This window comes from Patella vulgata, chromosome 6 (assembly GCF_932274485.2).
Source record: "Patella vulgata chromosome 6, xgPatVulg1.2, whole genome shotgun sequence".
NCBI classification, from domain to species: Eukaryota; Metazoa; Mollusca; class Gastropoda; family Patellidae; genus Patella; species Patella vulgata.
Window position 1 is genome coordinate 8,955,151 of NC_065884.2, and position 22,119 is coordinate 8,977,269.

A 22,119-nucleotide genomic window follows, 5' to 3' on the forward strand; every position below is an offset into this window, starting at 1 on the left:
GCGAATTTCTGCTCACTAACAATTCCTTCGAAGACCAAAAGTTCGGCCGTGTATCTGTTATCACTCGTCACATCAGTCAGTTATATAGAGATGACTCAAACACCAATAGAAGAAGGTGGACTCCGTGAACGGCAACGATTTAGGCCAATCGGTGCTCAGAGGCGACGTGCTTACTGAATTGATTCAACTGTCAACGACACGAGCATCAGGATAATATGCGCCGTTCAAAGACCAGACAAGCGCCAGTAAAGGTCCAAGTGTTCGGAGAATAGCGATGTAACAATGATACCGGACCGTTGATCAAATTGTGCCGCAAAATATATACATTAGGGATTTTTATAGGGAATTTATTTGGTTTTGGTATTATTTTGATGTATTATTTCGAAGGTTCTTGCTATGATTAATGATTCAAAAACAATTTATTGAAAATTTCTTTCCAATTACCTTATCCTGAACAACGTTATCACTGTTTGAAGTTTTGATATATTATCAAAGTTACTTGTTTATCGAGACACGACCTCGCTTTTCCCTTTTTTTAAAATTTGAATCATATTTTAATCCGTTTATATCTGCGTCTAGTGGGTTGGTTATAGGGGAGAAGGGGGGAGAAATTGGGTTTAACGTCCACTCGACACAAACTAGGTCATTTCGGGACTAACATATGGTTTAATTTTATTTCAATAATTCGCTTGTGCATAGGGGTCTTTAGCAGTGGGAGGAAACCGGAGGACCCGGAGAAAACCCACGAGGTCGGACAGGCGACCCTGCTCCTTGTCACGTACAACCAGTAATTCGAAACCATGCCAGTTGACTCAATGACAGGCCGTATGATACAGCACGCACGTGCTAACCATTCGGCCATCCACCCCCCCCCCCCCCCCGTGTTAGTAATAAACCATATAATACAAGTATATATACTCTTCAAAAAAAAAAAGAAACGCACGGCCCATTTTTTATTTTTTTATTTGACAGGCGACCCTACTCCTTGTCACGTACAACCGGGGATTTGAAACCACGCCAGTCGACTCAATGACAGACTTTTTGATACAGCGCGCGCACGCTAACCATTCAGCCATCCAACCCCCCCCCCCCCCCCTGGTTATAGGCTTATCGTATAAATAAATGTCTACATATATAATAATTTATATAACATTTGAAGCCAGAATAAAAACCTGCTATAGACAGGTTTTGTTCATACATAATGCTCTTTAACTAAGGAGTAATTTTGATTTGGGGGCATAGCTCAGCTGGAAGAGCGCAGGAGTGTACATTTACTTGAACGTATAGGTACGTAATCTCATTTTATGATATATATATTATATTTGTTTATTTTAGATGTGGTGGTCAGGATATTGATCGACTTCGACCTAAAGGACCGATGAAATTCTCCCCTTGGAAATCGAATCAAGTCATGAACTCATATTGAGTTGTCGCCCTTCGACTGACATCGTTAATTCAGTGTTTTTGCCATGCAGTGTGTCTATCAATAACATAAATTTTTGTTACTATTTGGATTCGAAAATACGAAAATGAAGAAACTGACGAATTCTTCAATTGTTATAGAGTTTACGGAATTTGTATATGTGCATATTGACACGTGTACAGTTTATGTGTATTTGTATTATGGCTAAAACGTTTACAGTTTATGTGTATTTGTATTATGGATAAACTTATGGCCCACGTCTATTAACATGCAAACTAATAATTAAAAGTACCTTTAGGCGGTATCTGATAACTTGGGAGTATAAATGATAAATGAAATAATAAATGAAATGCCACCCCTCCATCAGATTCTTAATGTTTTTTCGATAGATATTCTCCACCCTGTCCTAAATTTAACCAGCATCGAGTATCGTGGTGTGCAGAGGGGTGGGTGGGGAGCTGATCGATTTAATTTGAATAAAAAAAAGTCTATTTCATTTTTGGCATACTTAAAATGTCTGCCCGTCGCACGTTTCTGAGAACGTAACTATATACTTAAATCTTGGAGGCCTAGAATCAAGGTGTTGGTCATCAAACCTTTGCACACCGTTGATTAAGAGTTATTCCCCATCCTATATCTTGATTTTATCGTCTCAGATTAAACCCGATGGGATTTATAAATATGTTATGAATGTTTTTGTTGGTTTTTCATCTCATTTTTTGTTACTGCTTTGTTTTATTTTCCAATCTGTTTGAATTATTTAAGTTAGCTGTTTTACCGTTTTACTGCCAAATATCGTATATAATCAAGACCGGTTCTTTGCACCCAAACAAGATTTTGGTACATGTCAATCGCAACATCAAACGGTTATACATGGTTTTACGAGGATGCCCTCTTCCGAACTCTTGTAGAACTACCAGCATCATCACGAATAAAGTTACAGATTATGTTCAAATCGATGTAGCTAAACCGTTATTACAAAATCTTGAAGTAAAATATTTTATTTACATGTATGTAGCGTTATCATTGGTTGGATGTTAACATATTTCAGCTCTTGCCCAATCAAAAAGGGGCATCCTTACGTAAAGCGTATCTTGGCACCTGTTGTTACTAATTATGAACAGTTGACTTAGTCTGGATTTCTGGTATTGGGGGTGGAGCAAAACATTTATAAGTTAAGTTTTCTTGAAATAAAATACCCCCAAAATTCATTGTTCTGGCAAAGTAATGTAATGCCCCAGCACTCTTCACACCCCAATTACCACTCTTTTGGTTATTGCAAATGATTAACAGGGAACCGGTCTTAGTTATTACAAGTGATAAGAAGGGAACCCCTTTTATAGCAATACCCTAAAGGATTGTTAAATTGTTATACTATAAACTGACTGAAAGTGTAGATATTAACTTTGTTATTGATATGATGTAAATTATTATTATTATATTGTATAGATATTATTATTGTTACCCTATACACCATGATATACCCCAGTCGTTTGATGTTACCATTATATGCCAAGACATACCCCAGTCGTTTGATGTTACCTATGCACCAAATAATTTACTCCTTAGTCGTTTGAAATAGTGTATATTGTTTATTAGCAACGTCCTTGCCTATTTCTTAAGGATAAAGAATTCAAAATTTAGAAATCCAAACATTTAAATTCGCCATAGGTGTTCAAATCCGTTATTGGTAGTTTGACCATACGTAGTCACAGATAAAGAATTCAAAATTTAGAAATTCAAAAATTTAAATCCCTTATAGTTCAAATACGTTATTGGTCTTATGTTAAAGATAAGGAATTCGGAATTTCGAAATTTCGAAATTCAAAAATTTAAATCCGTTTATTTTCGTAGAAATGGTAGTTGACATTGGGGACTATTTACACTTTTTCTTGTCAAACACTCATGACTGCGGCCAGAATAACGTAATTTGACTGAAATTTTCAATATATTAATTTTTGTATATAGAAATAGCTGACAGCGCATTATCCAAATCCAGATCTTACATAATGCATCTTTAAGAATTTCTAAATCCAAGAAAAAATCACATATTATAGTAGTTTGAACTGTTAGTAACTGGTGTTTCGTAAAGCATAACTATAATGACTCGTGCTCGATACCTTTGATATATTTAAGTTCACGAGAAATAGGCTGTGGGCCCGACCTTCACTCCCCCACCCCCAATATATAATGAAACAAGGTTATGTATGTCACCTGTGCCCTTTATATGAATCCGTCCAAAACGCTGAAGCTGTATGCAATAAATATCTTATTTCACTTTAGCAGAGTTGGTTTTCTCATGTGATTTGTGCGAATAGGAACAAATCACTTGTTCAGAGCTATAAACGTAGTTTAAAGTCTACTCGACACAAACTAGGTCATTCGTAACTAACATTTGGTGCATTTTTTTTCAATAATTGGCTTGCACAATGGAAGAAAACCGGCAGACCGATAGAAAACCCACGAGCTTCGGCAGGCCACTGTACGCACAAGCTTGGATCTAGCGCATGTGACTTGACTCAGTGACCCCCTCGGCAAGACAAACGAATGTTTTAATGGACCCAAATCCAGTTATGACCATGATTACTTGTATATGATGGGATGGGGGTGGGAGTTAACATTGAGTCAAGTGGCTTGGTTTCTATTCCCAATTTTACGTAACATTTAGATAGCGAATGCCCCTCAGTCAGTGCATAGGTTTGGTGATCAACTGCTGGATTGTATGGTCTCAAAGGGAGGGCGAGTATCTAGTGGTTTAACGCGATCTCTCATTGAGTCAAGTTGTGTGGCTTCGAATTCCCGCTTCCATGTGACAAGGAGTAGGGTCGCATGTCCAACTTCTTTGGCAGGTACTCTCCCGGGACACATTATCGCTCGCCCCAACTCTACACTCACCCCGACCGTACGCACTAGAACTCAGGCCTAAATTTTACATATTTACGTCCTGATGTGTGAGAAGGTAAATTATCTCTTGCGTTATCGTTACAGAACATGTCAGCCGCCAGTCAGACTGGACACGAAAACTGACATCCAGGATTAAAAGTGAGGTTTAAAGGGTTTAAACCTTTGGCCATTCTAATCATCTGCTTCCAAACCACGCGACAATCGTTTGGGAGGGGGGGGGGGCTTTGGGAACCAATCGCATGGTTTCCAACACTATAACTATGATGGTAATGCTCAAGTAGTGGTCCGTATCAGCTACAAATCGGCATGTTCCACGGATCTAAACATTCCCCGGCACCGGATACCCCAGTCCACCCCTCAAACGGCCATAACTTCGCTGAGCAACTGAAATTTTCAATATATTCCCTTTTTATTATCTATTTTAACAGTCAGCTCTTTATAGAAACTTGCATAATGCATCATTAACGTCACTTATCACAAACAATGTCGTTTCCGAAGTAACATCTAGGCTAAATTTTATTTCCATAATTTGTTTGCGTGTAGAGGTCTTCAGAGGACCTGGAGAAAACCCCACAACGTTGAACAACTCTACAGATTGTCACTAGTATACCGTGAACTGTCAGCTCTTTATCGAAACTTGCATAATGCATCTTTAAATTACCCGGATGTACCGTATCCGATTCCGATGTTAGCCGAGGAAGTTCTTCGGGAATTTCCGGTGTGCCCCCCCCCCCCTTGTCAGGGCTGTGGGTCATTTGGGATTCGATATAAGAGTACGTCGTAGAGCCGCTGTCTGTCTACATTAGCCCATCCGAAGCTGAACAGTAGAACGTTAAACCCCAGTTCATTTCATTTCCCTCATATGACACAGTATGGCGTATGACCGTCTTCTTTATATATGTGACAGTCAATGTCTACAATGAGGCAAAGTGTACAATGCCTGAAATACACCAGTCAATGTGTACATTGCCGGGTTAGGGTAGGTGTTGGGGTGGGGGGTTAGGGTTAGGGTTACAAAGGCATTGTACACATTGCCTGACTGTAGACATTGACTGTAACATATATAGCCTAGTCGGAGCAAGTAGTACGTTAAGGCCATTTCATTAATTCGTTCATAAAGAGCCTGCCCCTATCACTAATTAACACAACATATGAGCTCAATCCAAATCATCAGTATTTATTTTGACTGAAATTAAATCAAATCCTTTAAAATAATCCGTCTATGAAATAAAGTTTAAAGGTTAAGGTACCACGTGGTGTTTAGGAACTTGTAATATTGTTACCACAGTTACAAACGGCTACAGCTGGTGTTTTAAACTGTACTAATAACACAAAATATGTTATCAACATTCCAATTACCTGAAAAACATTGAAAGGTGTGGTTTTTAAAAAGATAATTTATATTAACGAAAATGTATTTATTTTTTTAAAGGACAGTGCAGGGGTAATAAAATAAGATGGGGTATATCGCCCTACTTTGCTACACAACTGGGCTAACGAGGACGTCCATATGCCATGCAGTGTGCCATGACCAGATTACTTGTTTTTTAAATTCCATCCGTCAAGGGTTCTTTTATACGTACACACTAATGTGTATACGGGGCTTTCAGTATTCGTCATATTCGAAAGACTCGACACTGTCCTTGCCCGACCCTTCGTCCTGCATCAGTGTCAAGGAGAACCACGCTTGAATTTCCCGAATAAATTTCCCGACCTATGTCGAGATCGAACCAAGGATCAGCCTCTTACTCAATAGACGTTAATTCGCCCCCCCCCCCCCCTACATTGACTTGTTCTGGCCCCCACAAAGTTAATCCGGCCTAGTATGCTGCTTCAAAATGAATCGAAAGAAAAAATTGGATTCTTACTGAACTGATTTTGAGAGACAGAAACCATCAAACTACTGAGTTGTTAACGTAATAGTAAGAGTAGGGTGACTGCACCACACTCAAATAAATATACAAAACAAACCGACGGACAAGACGCCAATTACAGACATCACAAGCAGCAAACGTACATATCAGATATCAGTGAATGGATTCGGGTGCTAACCGTAAGCGTTCACGGCACTGTGCAGTCCCGGAACTGTAGTGATACAGACTTCACTCAAAATGAACTAACAATGGGGGGAATATTTCCAAAACGTTGGATAATACTAATACTAGCGTGAGTCATGATCGGCTATATGCTACATGCAATAATAGTAATAATAATAATAATAATAATGAAGTTTTATATAGCGTCTTCTCCATGTTGACACATGCTCAAAACGCTTTTTGTAATGGCTCTACTGGTAAAACTGTTGAAACAGGAAAGTCTTTAGTGCGGATTTAAATTGATTAAAAGTTTGTTGATTCTTGATCTGTTGTGGAAGTTCGTTCCATAATCTAGGACCAGCTGAACTGAAAGACCTATACCCATATGACTTCAAATTATATCTTGGAACAACTAGTGACTGTTTATTTTGAGAGCGAAGTGATCTAATAGGGTTGTAGTCATATAAGAGTTCAGATAAGTATTGAGGAGCTGCATTATTGCGACATTTATACACTAATGTTAGTATTTTGTATTTGACTCGCGCCTCAGCAGGTAACCAATGTAAAGAAGCCAAGAAGAAAAATACGTGCAATTTAGTAGAAAGCCAAGTATAAATTAAATGGCTAATATGTAGTCATGAAAAATACGTGTATTCATTACACTCTTTATTTATATAAAACAGGGCTAAACCGAATACAAAGCAATCGGAAAAAATGCGACTAGCCTTAGACAGCGGTCGTCTGCTGAATGAAGTTAGGTAAAGGCACTTGACGTTATAAGTCAAAATGTAATTATACCTTGTCAGTGATGCAGTACACATTGGCGTGAACGTAAAAGATCCCTTGACAGTTGGAATTCGATATGAGTAGGCCGTAGTGCCGCTGTCTGGGAAAAATTTCACTCATAGCACACTGTATGGCGTAAGCTCGTCTCCATAAGCCCAGTTCGCAGCAGAACAGTAGGACGTTAAACCCCATTTCATTTCATTTCACCAACAATAAAAAGGGCGATAATCCAGATAAGTCAACACTTAAAGGGTTAAATCATCTACAAGAGTTCTTTTGTTTGAATTGTTCAGTTTCTATTTTCTCTCCAGCTGTTAGCCTATGGCGTTATTTTAACTCTAGTTTCACACTAATAATTTTGCCAAAGCACTTCAATAATATTGCAAAAGATGTAATAAAGATTTCCAATCGAATTGATTTTCTCTTAAATACTTCTACGACACAAGCGGAAGTTCTTTTCAGAGTTTTTTGCTAACATGCTGAGTAAAACAATAGCGTTAAGAGACTGCACTAATATGTCCTGTGTGTTTTTAACATTGAAGCTAAATTTACATAGATAGATATAAAATAAACTACACGGGCCGCTTTCAAATATAATCCAAACTGTCGAATAATTATTTGGCAAACATCGAAAAGATACCTTTAAACACATTTTCTAGGAATGTTGCCTATTTGGTAGGAAATGTGTGTAATAAAAATTGCTTTGCCCTGACATTATCTCGTAGACATAAAAATATATATATATATATTATTATAATCTAAGCCAATCCACGAGGACTGTTGTATACAAAAGTACCACAAATAAAAAAGTGCTAAAAAGAAACATATTACCCCTTCTCGCATTTTTGGCAAGGCTTGGGGGTTTTTGTGTTGACTTTTCTCCCACAAGACTTCCAAATAATATTGATTAAAAAAATATATTAAAATTTAGTCTTTGGAGTGTAATATGATATGTAATTTTTGACCTGTGGTGTTTTTCACTATGAGAGTTCCACAAGATATTGCACATAGAAAAATAATCATTTTTTTTCTAAAAAGAATGTCTTCTCAGACCCACTCACTGTGCTTCTAGAATCCCCAATGTCGTTTAGAAGACATGCGTACTGGAGATTTACCGAGCGTAGACGACATGCGTGTACTGACTTACCGTTAAAATGGTAGGTCTGTTGATCACAAACATTTTAATAGCGGTTAATCCAACCTCACCTCCGGCTAGACGATTCATAAACATCATCAACTGAAACGATTCATTAGGTAAATAATATCCAAATCATGTTTTTCAACACCATGTTGAAAATACCATATTGTGAGTTGTATTCGGTCAGGCTTCGTTGATTTTACATAAATAGCAAGTATTGATTTAATTATTTAATTATACCATATATCATTGTTTTACAGAGAGAGGGAGAGAGTGAGAGAGAGAAATGGGGCTTAACGTCCACTCGACACAAACTAGGTCATTTCGAGACTAACATATGGTTTAATTTTATTTCAATAATTCGCTTGCGCATAGGGGTCTTTAGCAGAGGGGGGAAATCGGAGGACCCGCAGAAAACCCACGAGGTTGGACAGGCGACACTACTCCTTGTCACGTACAACCCGAGATTCGAAACCACGCCACTCGACCCAATGACAGACTTTATAAACAGCGCGCGCACGCTAACCATTCAGCCATCATACCCCGCTTGTTTTACAGAGAGAGAGAGAGAAAGATGGGGGTCAGACAGACAGGCAGACATGGGGAAAACAGAGGGAGGGTGGTAACTACATCAAAACTTATATGATGTCCGATTCTGCACCAACTAGATTAATGTGCCATGTTGTTTACTATGAGAAATTTGTTTCCCCGGAAAATGGCTCTGTGACCTACGGCTGAGAAATTTGTTTCCCCGGACAATGGCTCTGTGGCCTACGACTTTATTTACATATCCAACTGTTTTTAACATGCCACCAGTGGTATAACATGATTTTTAGTGGAAGGCTATTTTAAAGAGGAACTGTGTAAGATGGCGGTTCCTGCTATAATAGTTTAAAATTAGATAAAGAAAAATGAAAATATAGAAATTTTCAGTCAAATTACTTTATTCTGGCGATGTTATGAATGTTTGAAGTTTCGACAAGAAATAACCTAAAAATTTCGATTACCGTTGATAACCGTATTACCGATTTCCAGTTCGTCATTCGGCAGTCTTCGTGAAGACGTCAATATAATGCAGGTTCCCACTATCACGATTCGCGCTGCGATTGAAATCGTGGTTTTAATCGTGGAGTAATCGTGATGATCCTGTCAGGGCTTATCATATATTGCGGTAAGCCGTAGCAATCGTGTTGGCCGCATCGAAATGTATCGGCACGTACCAGATCTTGGACTCAATCCCTTGAACGAATTCGAAATGGGAGTAGGCCGTACTGCCGCTATCCGGGAAAAATTCCGCCATAACACATTGTATGGCGTATGCCCGTTTAACCCAGTCGGAGCAGAACAGTAAGACGTTAAACCCCATTTCATCTCATATCATTTCATTTCATTTCTTACATAATACATCGATAAATCTGACAAATGATAAAAAATCATGTCAACTGTATAGCTATTCAACCTATTCATTCAATATAAAAACGTTTTAAAACCAGAATCATGTATGATGGTACGGTTGATTTAATATCAGCAGTGTGATCAAACCTTGATTCATTCTAAATATCATTAAACTTTTATCCCAGATCACGACAATCCAATAACCCATTACTATAATTTAAAGTATGTTTAATGTCGGGATGTTAAAATAGAGTACAATTTAATTCTTAATCATGGATCCTGACGAAGCACCGAGTGAATATCAAGCCAAACAACACGAATCTCATAATAATCCATATGCTTTATAAATCGAGATGCTTTTATTATAATTCCAGATGATTTATTATAATTCCAGATGATTCGAGATGATTTATAATTCCAGATTATTTATAATTCGAGATGACTGATAATTCGAGATGATTTATAATTCCAGATGATTTATAATTCCAGATGATTCGAGATGACTGATAATTCGAGATGATTTATAATTCCAGATGATTTAAAATTGCAGATTACTTATAATTCCAGATGATTCGACATGATTTATAATTCAGATGATTTTATGGTTCAAGACAGTTTATAATTCCAGATGATGTATATTTATATATACTATTCAAAAAAAGTAGGGGATATTTGATTTTGGGGGCATAATACTAAAATATGCAAATGACTACGAAAACATTTCCAGTTACATGTGACGCCCAAACGCCCCAATAGCTACCGCATGGAATGCAGGTGATGCTTGGGATCATCATGGGGGTCCAACCCAAGATTTGCAGTCATTGTGGCATTGAATTCCAGGGTGGAAACATCAGTTTAATTGTTTTAGTGACCAGAAAACAAATTTTGATATGCGTCAGCTTACCCAAAATGAAAGGTTACGTGCCCTTGGCATGCTACAGATCGGCACAACACAGGCGGTTGTGGCGCGGACGATGAATGTTTCTCAGTCTGTCATAAGCAGGCTATGGTCCAGATACCGTGATACACAATCTGTACAGGACAGACCACGCTCAGGTCGACAACTCAAGCCCAGGATCGATTTATCCGTACCTTGGCCTTGAGAAATCGTGTCATCACAGCAAATCAGATCAGCGCTCGTCTTCAAACAGACACTGGTGTGAGAGTGAGTGGCCAGACGATTCGGAATCGACTGTATAGGGGTCAACTTCGCGCCCGACGTCCTCGCGTGATCCCTTGTTTGAGAGATCATCACATTCAGGCAAGACGTCGTTGGTGTAGGGATCGTCAACACTGGGATAATCGACGCTGGAGCAATGTGATGTTTTCAGATGAGACAAGGTTCACTGTTGATTTTATGGACAGACGTAGGAGGGTGTGGCGTCGTCGAAACGAGCGCTTCCAAGACGTTAACGTCATCAGACATGATCGATTTGGGGGTGGTTCTGTTATGGTGTGGGTAGGCATCACTGTTGCTGGAAGAACGGCTTTACATGTTGTTGCAGGGCGTGTTACAGGCCAGTACTACCGGGACAACATCTTGGCAGTCCATGTTGTGCCGTTCGCACGACGTCATGGCCGCCGTTTCATCTTCCAGAATGACAACGCAAGATGTCACAGGGCCAGGATCGTTACAGGTTACCTCCAACAACAGAACATCACCACATTACCTTGGCCAGCACTGATCCCGACCTCTCCCCCATCGAGCATGTCTGGGACATGCTTGGACAGAGGTTACGTCAACGTCAACAACGTCCTGCCAATGTCCAAGAACTTGCTGCTGCGTTGCAACAGGAATGGGACAATCTGGACCAAAATGACCTTAGACGTCTCATTAGGAGTATGCCACGTCGGATCAATGCTTGTTTGGCAAACAGAGGAGGATTTACCCGTTACTGACTTGGTTGTGATGCTGTGGTAACTTTGCTGTTTGACCCCGGGTATCCCCTACTTTTTTTGAATAGTATATCTAGATGAATTATATTTATAAGTGATTTATAATTCGAGATGGTTAACAATTAGTCTAACGATCATTTGGAATAAATCGATGAATGTGAACTTCATTTCATTTTGTCATTTGTTTCTTCGTCAGTTTCATTAGGTGACTTTAATAACACTTAAAAATCAAATATCCCCTACTTTTTTTGAATAGTATATCTAGATGAATTATATTTCTAAGTGATTTATAATTCGAGATGGTTAACAATTCTAGACGTGGTTTCGTTTCAAATTGTTAAATGTCCGCGTCATGGACCTAGAAAAATATTTTACGGTTAATTAAAGTTGAATATGTAAGACTGTCACACGCTAAATTGGTATGCAAGCTAAAATCATTAGGATATAATCTAGAAAGCAGCACTTACTATCAGTTTTGCAATACATGAACAGACGTTGGTGGGTAATCTTTTATAGCCCATATTCAATAATCGAAACTACAAAATAAAATATTGGTGGGATCTACTGCTTTACAAAGAACGATTAGCCACCAGCACCCACTGTACACCGCCGTTCAAAACCCCCAAAATATGCGAACACAGAGAATATTCAATCTAATTAAAATACTGGGCCCTTATTCACGAAAACTTAAACTAAGTTACAACCGAAATTTTAAGAAATACTGCAACTTCATTGGATATATGCAAATTGATTTTACTGGTCTGCCAATAGAATTGCAGTATTTCTTAAAATTTCGATTGTATCTTAGTTTAAGTTTTCGTGAATAAGTGCCCAGATCTATATTTCGTTTCGTTCTCTTTATATACTTTCGATGGCCTACACTACATGAAGATCTGACCGGTTGTAGTGGAAGGTCGCGTCAGAGGTCATAACGGCGTTAGACCCTATGACGTCATACGTTTGATTAACCAATCAGCATTGATGTTTCTAGCAGGTTACCCACTCGCCGCAACAGACCGTTTCATTGGCGAATCCCTCACATCTTCCAGAATGCGGGTTATATAACAATTCCTCCACATCCTAGTGTAGTAAAGACAAGTAAAACGAAATTTTGAACTATAAAAAAAACGAAACGAAATAGGATCTGTGTTTTAATCAGATTGAGAAAATGCTAGTGGAATGTCTAATTGTGATGCCGCGACAAAACACCACTGGTAACAACAATTAATGATCATTATTGGATGATAATGACATATTATCAGAATTTTAATGAATAGTTGAATTTCCAGAACGTAATCAAATATTTGTAAACTTTCAATTTTTATATTTTCCAAAATAATTTAACCAATTATTAATTCTACAACACGATTAATACGATTATCATGTCGCGGCCTTGGTTACTATATCCTCGTGTAAACAATGTGACAGATGGAGCGTTCTCACAAATTGGTGTCAATATTTGTCCATACAGCGTATCAACTAGGTTAGTAGTATTGATACCTTCTCATTCTATTGTTCTTTAGATTGATAAACAATCATTATCTCCGTTTCAGCGGCTCGTCAACAAATTGATCCGAGTAACGATTCATCTCCAGACAGTTCGTACCAAACAACAATTAACAGCTGCTCTTCAGCAAATTGATCCGAGTAACGATTGATCACAAGACAGTTCGTACCCAACAACAATTTACACCAGCTCTTTAGCAAATTGACAACAATTTAACCCGATAGATATCAAACCCAACAGCAATTGACCCAAATTAAATAATCTAGATAACAATCGGACAAGTGAAAGTATGTCAACGCTTTATTTTTTCTGGCAGTGTTCTCCAAAAGTGGGTCCGTTTGTATTTTTGGGCCTATGACAGGGTAGTCAGTATCTTACAAAGAGTTTGTGGTTGGCTTCTGGCACGACAGATCTTAAATTCAAAAACGATCAACGCAAATTAGATACTTTAGAAAATATCCGGAAGAGTGACAGTATGTGGTCAATAAGTGGGTCAGTTTATTTTATTGGGTCTATGGTGGCGTAGTGTGTTCAGTGCCCAGGGCAAAGGTTGTAATAGTCAATTTGTAAATCAAAATAAATGTGTTAGATACGATTTGCATTCATTTAACAAAAATGAGATCGACCAAATTCATTTAATAGCTAGCACACAGTTGGGTCGCTGTCTGCATCATCTGTCCACCGGGATGTGGTTGTAAATTGTTTCAATGGCATAAACAGGTTACAATTCTATGAAATACAATTACTGCTTATTACTGGGCGACGTTTCGACTGCGCTTCTCTAGTCATTATGAAGTAGAGAAGCCAGGTCGAAATAATGACTAGGGAAGCCTAGTCACGACGTTTCGACTAGACTTCTCTAGTCATTATCAACTAGAGAAAACTGGTCGGAAAAATGACTAGAGAAGCCTAGTTATAAGCAATAATTGTATTTCATCGAACTGTGATCTATTTATAGAAGTTGTATATTGAATAGACAGGTTGTGGATTGAACAGAGTAGTTTTGAACCGAACCGAATGCTTGTGGATTGCACCGGTGGTTGTTGATTGAACGGACATGAAACAGATACTTTTTAAACATACACGTTTGAACAGAGAAGGTTGAGTGTAAACAGAGGTTCCTGATTGAACATAGAGGTGTTAAACAAAGGGAGTTATTGGTAGTGGTAGTGTGGACCTGTTGAACACGTGGTGATGGTGGTTTAACCAGAAAGAGGCCGTAGATTGAACAGATAGGGTAGTAGTTGTTTAACCAGGGAGAGGCCGTGGATTGAACAAAGAGGAGTGGTAGTGGTTTAACAAGAAAGAGTCCGTGGATTGAACAGGGAGGAGTGATGGTGGAGTAAAAATCAGGATAGTTCTTGTCGATCCACACCGGGATTGGAACAAGGATATCCCGGCTGGGAGTCCAGGAGCAGAACAGTAGGACGTTAAACCCCATTTCATTTCATTTGCTATAAGGGAGATTTTGCCCGGACAGCGGCACTGCGGCCTACTCTTATATCCAATTCCAACTGTCAAGGGATCTTTTACGTACACGCCAATGTGTACACGGGAAGACAATAGAAAGTTAAACCCCATTTCGTTTCCGCTACAAATAGAACATACCTGTATTTGTTGATTGTTCAAACTGTCAGCTGATATATTATACAGCTCATCCAGTGGTTTGTGAGCCTATAAAAAATACAATTAAATAATATTATCCATTACAATTACAATATCTGAACCGAAAACGGCACCAATAAACACGTCATGTTATCAAACGAAATAAACAATGTTTAACGCAGGACAGGAATGACATTACATGATTATGTGCAAAACAAGGTTAAGCTTCGCCGGTTCATGTTCGATAAAACAGTTGGCCGGTGATTCTGATGACTATATAGCCAGTGATAGAGGCTGTTTCTGAAAAGAAGCTTCCGCTTCGAAAATCAGGATCTAGTTACCTAGTTCTGCACGAGGCAGGATATGCTCACCGATAATATTTTTTATTGTCCTTTTGTACAGAACCAATACATCTGTCTGACGATTATCGACAACAAATTTATTGTATGAATTATGTCCAATATAAAATATGCAAGTTTAGTAGACTAGAGCAATAACCTAGTAAGGCTAGATTTCCCAATGTCATCATTAAGATGTACATTATTTTCCTGATTTACATCAGCTAGTGACAGGCCTTATACATAAGAGAAAATATGCTTAATCCTTTTAGAACACATGGTACCAATTCTTGTTCGAAGCGTTCAATAAATTAACACATATTTGCATGAAATATTGAATCAGCTAAACGAATTTAAATTAAACATTGAAACAGCTGAACACATCTGCCATATGTCAATAATGACAAGGTAAGGTTTAAACAGCGCCCTTGAAAACATTTAACTTATTTCAGAAAGTTACAACCCTCAAACCGGATGGACAATGGAATGGTAGGTTGGGCAGTCTAGTGGTTTAACATGTGCGCGTGGAATCGAAAGGTCTGTAATTGAGTCAAGTGGCGTGGATTGGATTCCCCGCTTATACGCGAATCACCTATTTTGTGTCCGGTGGAAGTTACAATTAAAACAAAAAATGATAAACAATCTACAATGGCAGAATGACAATGTGTTGGCCGTGTTTCACTTTAAAATGCAGTTCACAATCTTTTTAATAAGAAAAATAAAACATTCTACGTAATTATGATAATTTGTTAATACAAATTACAATACGTTCTAAGGTCATTTGGATTAAATATAATCGATTTCATGTCTAACGATATTGAAACAAACGATTGTTAGTTAAATTATGACAGTTTTACTACAAATACGATAATATAAAATATGGATAATCCCGTTTGATCACGTGACGAGACCTGGATTGGAACCAAGCTTATGATTACGAGCAAATAGCGATTCAATCTTTGGATCAGTGTCAGGAATAAACTATAACACATACTTATAAAAGAACAATTACTGATTTATTTAGGCCACGTTTCTTGAAAACGTTGAGAATACTCTTCGAAACGTCGCCTAAGTAAATCAGTAATTGTTTTCCCGTAAGTATCTAAAAGATCATCAGTGTCAGGATGATCAAGTTTCTGTTGTTTCTTTTGCAAATGGGATTGTCGTAATCTTTACCCAGCTGAACATAATAGTCATATTAATTGATATATGGGCATATCAATTTAGAAATTCTAGCAGTTTGAACTTATTTCAAATAAGACCTCGGGTTTGTTTACTTCGCTATTTGAGGTACCAAGTAATTGCTTATTTGAGAGGTTTTCGGATACTGTAAGCATGCAGATATTGAACATGGCTTTAATAGCCAGTGTCCACTGGGCTGTACCGTACCGGGCCTGTAATGATACAGGCATGAAAGACGTAACGGAAATAATGCGACCGATTTTGATGGTAGTCGCCGTTTGAATGTCGATAGTCTGCCAGATGGCGTCATAAGTTAGAACGTATAAGAATTTTAACAATAAGGATGATAATTCGGACAGATTCTCGAAAAACTCTTTAAAAACAAATAATAAAGTGTAGCAAGCAAATGAGTCACATTAATTGTAAAATTTAGAAATTTGAAAACAGCTTAAATACGATGACTTTATTATTTGCCCGCGATTTGGGTTGCCAAGTACTTAATGATATCGGGGTTTCAAATGCTTATTTGAGAACATCAGGGAGGTTTTCGGATACGGTACGTATACAAAGATTATGCATGACATATATAAATTATATAGATTGATGACATTTTGTTACTTTAAGCACAGACGCCTGTACTGCGGAACATCTCTTTCAATAATAACATCAAACTAAAGATGCATTATGTATTTAAAAGCTAAATCTGCCTAATGCAGATCTTTTTTCCGTCTTCAAATGTTATATAAACGATTATTTAAACATGTATTCACATGACAAGTCTAAAATCAACTCTCTAGACCATCGGCTGACGGAGATTTAAAACACCCGCGAGATTTAAAAATGTAACTAAATCTTACATAATGCATCTTTTAGTATTACGTTCATAACGTCCAAAGTCATGATTATCAAATTCAGGGGCAAATTCGTCCACATTTTCAGTCAACCAGTCGCAATTCTCACTAATTCTCACTGGTTCGACAATCGAGACTATGGCGTTTATAAGAGAAATTGAGTTTGCCATGTTTTACAGGAGCATTGACCGAGAAAGTTCATCCAGATTTCCCGGTGTGGTCCCCCCCCCCATTGTCAGTGATGCAGGACAGAGGGTCTGACAATGACAGCTTTCTAGTCGTTCGGATGGGACGAAAAACGAAACCCCGTGTAGACATTGGCGTGCACGTAATTGGTTAGTCCAGTTCAGTGCAGAACAGTAGAACATTAAACCCCATTTCATTTCACTTACCGCCACATTAACTCGAGCACAGACTAACGAGACGACAGACATGTGAAGGGCTAAAGACACCATCCAGAAGATATTAAATAGATTCAGTGAAGTAGAATGTGTGTGGTATATGATGTTATATAAGATAACACACGACATCGGTACATTGGCCACATACACAATAGCAATAATGGCCATAAACGATTCGTCTAATATTTCGGTCAATCTACACAGGCCTTGATGACGTTGTCGCAATTTTTCCAGATCGCCATCAAAACTACCATCTTTGTTGATGTACGTAGTAATTTTGTTTGCTACGTCATAGAATTCGTTTGTAATCGCGAAACTGAGAATCACCAAAAGACTAATCGAAAACATGGAGATGCCGGATCCAACAAATGAACACAATACAAATAACCATTTGTACATATAGCCGGTTGACAACTTATCGGCATCAGGCCAGGATAACTTCAAATAAAGTTCATTTAGGTCTGGAACGAACAGTATTGTTGTAATCATCCCTAGCGTGTTTACAAGTACAAAATTGCACGACAGCGTCAGAGCCAATTTTCTGACCACAAGAAGTCGTTTATCCAACGGCTTATCATTGCAAACCCTCATCCAAGTCTGAAAGAACTCCGGGAAGCAGTTTTTACGGAAAGATGCGTACATCATGGCAAGCAGTTTTACTGTGTTTTCCATACCCCAGAGGCCTATTTGTAATTTAAAGAATAGAGTATCGCTGAACTCCTCTTGCAATGTGAACACGGAACAGGATCTTGCGAAGCTAAACAGCTGAATTACAACAACGCAAACACAGAACCAAACCCATTTCTCCGTCATCCATTGTCCTTTTACTTTATATCGCTTAAAAAACATTCCAAAGATTCTAGCCAAGAACAGAATCGGTGAAAGTCCCTTGAAGAACTCGGATTTGAAATAAGCCGATTCCGGAACTAAATCTGAGATTTCATCGGCAATGGCAGCATCTTCTAAGACATCAATCTTTTCTACATTTTGCTCCAAAATTGTTCCCACATTTTCTTTCGAAGCAGTTCCCAAATTTTCTTTCTTCGTCTTAAACTCATGCTTTGCGCGCACCACAAATATTCTATTATTAGGCATTTTGAACTTGCGCGCATTAGAAGTAAAAAGATTTTGTGGAACCCATGTTAGCTTTTCTTACTGCCATCAATGTGGACCGAACGTTTAACTGGTCGCATTCTATTGCAATATTTTTTTCATCAAGTCTATACATCTACAATCTCCCAAAGCGCAAATAACTGGCCGGTTTTGTAATCTAGTTATTATACTTATTGTCTTATAATGCAGCGCGGAGATTGATTCAGATTCACAATTCCCTCAGTGGTAGTATTGTCCACATATCTCCTCTAAATCGCCATAGATTTATCCGAAGCGTATAATTGTTGTATGCACAATATTCCATAAAACAGTTCAATAATCCATGTATCATATTCCCCGATAGCGTATCAGATTTCCAATAATGAATTCTGCCCAAAGACAACACCCGGTGATGATTGCTTCGTTTGTTTACATTTGCGCAATCGAAAAATACTTAAGGTTTTCTTTAAAATAAGCCCTAAAACGAACCAATTAGCAAGGAAGAAAATCTTTTTCTATGCCCAGCGTGGGGCTATATAAGAGTTGCTTATTAATGGCGGGTAGAATTTATTGTGGAGTGACTCTTCTCTAACAATACTTGTCGTGAGTGGTTAAAATTGCGCGAGACGATGCTTCTAAACAATGGCAGTTACTCGATGCGAGGTCGATGATGGCGGTTAATAATTATGGTTATGGAAGACTTTTTTTCAGCTTTGTTGTAACGTTATGGCAACTATCTGTCACAAATCAATTAAAGATGCATTTAGATAAAGAGCTGACAATTCTCTCTAAAATAGTTAAAAACAAAATAGATAATGAAAAGGGAATATATTGAAAATTTCAGTCAAATTCTGAGAGGAGTTATCGTCTATTGCAGAACAATGTAGTCACGATGGCCATTGCGAACGCTGTTGTAAGAATAAACAAAGTCTCGATTATCCATTTTTAATTAAATCATTAGCTGCTAATCGCATTTAAATCCTAGAGCATCCGATGGCATCGAAAGCTGATTTTGGTCTTGGCGCGTTAATAAATATCTAATTAATAATTTATATAATATTTAAGGCCTAAACAATGACCTGTAATAGGCAGATTTAGCTAAAATAAAAAAATGGAGGGACTTTATCACTAAAATATATGACAGAGGGTCTTTATCACTTAAATCGAATCTTATAAACATTTCATTTCATCTTTCTACAAAATAATCTTACATTCACCTTAGCATCGAACAGGAAAGGGCTGTTTCACTAAGGCTAAGGGATTTTGCAAGGAGCATTCAAAAACAACATTTTCCAGAAAATGAAATGGAGCGGGGGGGGGGGGGGGGGCATACGCCATGCAGTGTGCTATGGGGGAAATTTTAATTAGCTTCTTTTGCAACACGTGTGAAAAAAAAACCAATCGAATACTTGTATTTTTTAGGGTGGGCTCGGGAGAAGTGACCGACCGCCTGACATCTATCACCTACACCCCCACACTCCCAACATAGCTGATCTGGCTTGTGAAGGATTAACGAAATCCCGCCAACTGCATCATACAGTTTAATTAAATAGAGAATCTCCTGCCGAGTTTTCTTTTTTACTTTATCGACGAGTGTTTATATTTTTTGGTATTAAAAAAGACGAGTAGGTTATTTTATTTATCACCCAATCCTTTCTTACATGCACAAATAAATAAATATAATTCTTTGCTATAGATTTCACTTTTACTGAACCCGATTACATTACGGCGTAGTGATACATCATTTTTAAACACCAATTCAACCATTGCATAACCCTTTATATTGACCCAGTGTTTCCTTCAATGTCAATTAAATAAAAATAGTTCCTTTTAAAAAACATACTTTTAATAAAAAGTGAACTGTTGTTTGAAAATAAAAAAAGTAGTTCCTTTTTAACTGACTAATCAAAGGAGTTATCGCAGTAGATTATGAAATTTATCACACAAGCGATATCTACTGTAGAATGTATTATTGGGTGATCAATAGCTATTACTCTTATTCGATACAACAACGTCAAAAAGCCTATTGACGTCTCAAAGTGGGTATGACCCAATCCCTCCACCACCCCGCGTCTTCCCAAAAGCAGAATTTCAATTTAATCACGGCACGAAACCGATTTCGAGAAGTCAATATCCCACTGCCTGTAGGGAAATTCTCTCTATTAAAAAACCCTGAGTTTTTATCTACTTCAGTGGTTTGTAACTACAATAATACAAAAATAAAGAAATATGGCTCCTGGCTATATATAAAAATCAATTTGGGGGTTTTATTGACTGGTAGGCTTGTAGGTTTGTCGGTTGTTCATTGATGTTTCCAATTACAGGTAAACAAACAAAAAACACTATAAAAATACACGATATGAATTAGTAGAAAAAACATCTGTGAGTAATTTGCACGGGGAACTTTTAGTCCGTAAAACGGTGCATGAAAACTTCAAATATCACTCTCCAGTGAAACAAATTTTAGTACGACGAGACAACAACAAAGGGTAAACAGCCCCACAACAAGATTTTAGGACTAACATGCGATGTAAGTCATTGTACTAAAATTAGAACATATTTTAAACTTGCCTTTTTTTTCGAAAGCTCGGATTATCCATACCGATTTCGTTGTAGTCACGGTCGTCCAGCTAATTTCTTATAGCGTGTCAGCTTATAGTAAAATCCTTACAGTGTGCTGGATTATAGTGTGCCAGGTTGATCTCGGCATATTGTTGTGAACCTAAACAATGGTACTAAGACTGGATTGTAAACTATTTTTGATTGGTTCGCAGTGTATAGTGAATTAGAACGGGATGCAACCACCGGGGATACCGATAATGGAAAACTAGTCGACTATTTATCCATGTTAGAAAACTAGACGATTATTTATCATATAGTCAATATAAACTAATATTAACTAGACAACTATTTAGCAGTGTTAGACAATTAGTCAACTATTTAGCAGTGTTAGAAAACCAATCAACTATTAGCAGTGTTAGAAAACTAGTCAACTATTAGCAGTGTTAGAAAACTAGTCAACTATTATCAGTGTTAGAACACTAGTCAACTATTTCGCAGTGTTAGAAAACTAGTAAACTATTTAGCAGCGTTAGAAAACTAGTCAACGATTTAGCTGTGTTAGAAAACTAGTCAACCATTTAGCAGTGCTAGAAAACTGGTGAACTATTTAGCAGTGTTAGAAAGAAAAATTATTCAACCATCTTATCAGTGTAAGAAAACCAGGGCCGCAAATAGCTCAGAGCAACATGGGGGGGGGGGGGGTGGCGGGAAGTGTTCTCAGGGGTGCTGTAATATTGACGGACAATTATGTATACGGTGTATCTATTTTTTATGGTCGAAATTTTTAACAGGGGGAACGAAACTTTTTGCAGGGGGGGGGGGGGGGGGTTGTAGAAAACTAGTCAATTATTTAGCAGTGTAAGTAAACTAATCAACTATTTAGCAGTGTTAGAAGTAGATGTTTTATTGTCAATATAACTATTTTGGTCTATTGACAATCAACAAGATGTAAATAATCTATTCTTATAGAATATGTCAACTTATACTCTAATCAGAATGTCAA

General features: G+C 37.8%; 1 long non-coding RNA gene across 1 annotated transcript; it reads right to left on the reverse strand.

The window, feature by feature from the left end:
- Positions 1-5,671: 5,671 nt before the first annotated feature.
- On the reverse strand, positions 5,672-17,715 carry LOC126824933 (uncharacterized). The gene is made up of 4 exons (XR_008788390.1): positions 17,454-17,715; positions 14,694-14,759; positions 8,297-8,386; positions 5,672-5,686 (listed from the first exon to the last, which is right to left on the reverse strand). It is a non-coding gene; the product is annotated as an uncharacterized LOC126824933 (long non-coding RNA).
- Between the last annotated feature and the right edge of the window lie 4,404 nt (positions 17,716-22,119).